This window comes from Sinocyclocheilus grahami, unplaced genomic scaffold, assembly GCF_001515645.1.
Source record: "Sinocyclocheilus grahami isolate Dianchi unplaced genomic scaffold, SAMN03320097.WGS_v1.1 scaffold4468.1, whole genome shotgun sequence".
NCBI lineage: Eukaryota > Metazoa > Chordata > Actinopteri > Cypriniformes > Cyprinidae > Sinocyclocheilus > Sinocyclocheilus grahami.
The window spans coordinates 6,195-8,654 of NW_015509402.1; the positions used below are offsets into that span (position 1 = coordinate 6,195).

At 33.2% G+C, this 2,460-nt stretch overlaps 1 long non-coding RNA gene across 1 annotated transcript; it reads right to left on the reverse strand.

Annotated features, from left to right (window-relative positions):
- Window positions 1-504: 504 nt before the first annotated feature.
- On the reverse strand, window positions 505-1,691 carry LOC107576855 (uncharacterized). The gene is made up of 3 exons (XR_001608128.1): window positions 1,567-1,691; window positions 1,346-1,449; window positions 505-1,202 (listed from the first exon to the last, which is right to left on the reverse strand). It is a non-coding gene; the product is annotated as an uncharacterized lncRNA (long non-coding RNA).
- Window positions 1,692-2,460: the final 769 nt, after the last annotated feature.

The following is a 2,460-nucleotide window of genomic DNA, read 5'->3' on the forward strand; positions in this document are numbered from 1 at the left end:
GTCTCCGTTCCCTCCTTCAGGGAACGAGGGTGACATAGGTAACTGAGACGTTCTTTTTAACATCAAGGATTAGGATCATGTGACAAATAAGATGAGAAAATTCAGCTTTGCCATCACAGGAATAATTTACATCTCAAAATATATTAAAACAGAAAGGTTGTTTCAAATTGTAATCATATTTCACAATATTACTGTTTTTGATCATATAAATGCAACCTTGGTGAGACTTCTTTTAAAAACAAAAAAATATATGTCTTTTTATATTAATCATATTACATCGAAATATTATTACTATTGCTGTTTTTGACTATATCCTCTTATTATCTATTCATTATATTTAGCATTAAAATGTTTGCCTCTTTTTGATAATTTTGTAAACTAAGTTTGAAATATATTTTAGAATGCATTTTTGATTGACTGAATAAACAATTGAAAATCTGTAAAGATAACCATGCATTCAACCTGTGAAACTTGCCTTTGAAAAAAATGACTAAAACAGAAAAGTATTTTATGCACATGCAATTTATTGTTATCATTTATAGATATTAACTGTCAGCAAGTGTAAACATTGTTTTCAGAAGGAAGAAATATTAAAATTAAACAGCATAGAACACCAAAACAACTGAATCTGTGATTATTATTTACTATCACATCAATACTAACAGACATTCACAATTGCGAACTCCCTGAACCTCTTCCTGTTCTCAAATCCCTACCAATGGCATCTGCATCATTTATTTTAAGGTAACCTTCTTGTGTGCTCATCATGCGCTCAACTAGCTAACTACTGGGCCATAAGAACACTTAAAAGTGTTCAACCCAGAGACTTACTTTATAAAACAGCCATGGAGTTTGTAATAAGAGTTTGCAGCTTACATATCTTGTCATATCCATTGACAATGTGAGGTGAGAAACAGCTGGTTTTCATTTAGACTTTACAAATATCCCTTTCTTCAAGGGTATAGATATCCTGATCACAAGCACCATAGATATGTGAGCATAACACAAACAAGTAAATTAGATAAAGATGCAAAACAGATAACTAAAAAATGTTTTTGCATAAAGCAGAGAGTGGGTGATTTATGCAGAGGAGCTAGTGGATACGAGAGAACAACAATTCATGAAGAAGGGTTTTGGGCGACATCATCTTTATTCCAGTTCATCCTCTGGTGCAATGGGGCTGGTCTGCTCAGAGGTAATGCCTAAAATATCAAACGCAAACAAGTTAGTTTTACAATTATAGAAATAATTTGACATGCTTTAAGAATTTCATACCAAGCAACACTGCAGCTGCCTCGTACTGCAACCACTCATGATGTTATAATAAAAAAACAGGAAGTCTCACTTGAAGCATCATCATCATTGAGAGATTTATTCTCTTCGTCAGCATAACCAAAACTTAAAAGTTTGGACATGTTCACTGGAGCTGTCGCCTTCTTATCATGGGAACTGTAGAGACAATTATCAAATGCTTATATAGACTGAAAACAGTCCAAGAGTTTAATAATTGTTTTTCTTGTGAATCTGGAAATAATGTAGAGGCTAAAAATGTAAAAAGAAACATACATCTTTTTGAACTTGCTGGCTTCTGCATTCTCGTTTTGGTTTAGGGAGAGTTTCTGCATCTCTGATGTGGCATGGCTGGCATCCTGTGTAAGGAAATTAGATGTTTATAATTTTAGGAATAAACTAAATTATTCACGGTTTAATATAATGGTATAAAGTGCTACTAATGAAACCTTCTTTACATGTGATTCATTCAAAATTCACAATCAATAATTCCATTCAGCAAAAAAAAAAAAAAGAAGGAAATTCACAAACGCATAGGGACAAAACATCATTAATAAAAAGAAAGATGAGAAGCATGAAGGCAGAATAATAAATGACTAATAATGCAATAAGATGATTCAGTTTCCTGTTTATAAGATGAACGTGATCGGGCATGAAGTGAGAACCACTGATCTAATGTTACAGTGCACAGAGCCATAGCAACAGTCAATTGAGTCAGCGTTCTAAAAGAACCAGTTCTTTATAGTTAAAATATGTCAAACTGGTTTTTACATTTGAAAGTCTTTGTTCAGTAACCTTAGTACATTAAGGTACTATGCTTTCATAGTATGCAACCCTAACTTGACTACAGCAAATGTTTTAAAATTCGTAATTTTAGAGTATTTTGTCGTTACAACTAAATTGTCAAACTAAGCTGTGCGTACACGCACGAAGACGAAGATGATCAATAAACAATCTTTAATATCCAAATCCAAACAGGGTCATTCCAACAGAGGTAAAGGCAATCCAGTAACAGCTATACAGAGACGAGACCTGACAATTAAACACAAAAAGAACTGAACTTAAGTAGGGGAGATAATGACAAACAAACCTGAACATAAAGATGAAATCAAATCAGTAAATATGACAACTTATTAGTAGGAGCGGGAAACAGTGCAAAACACAGAGCCC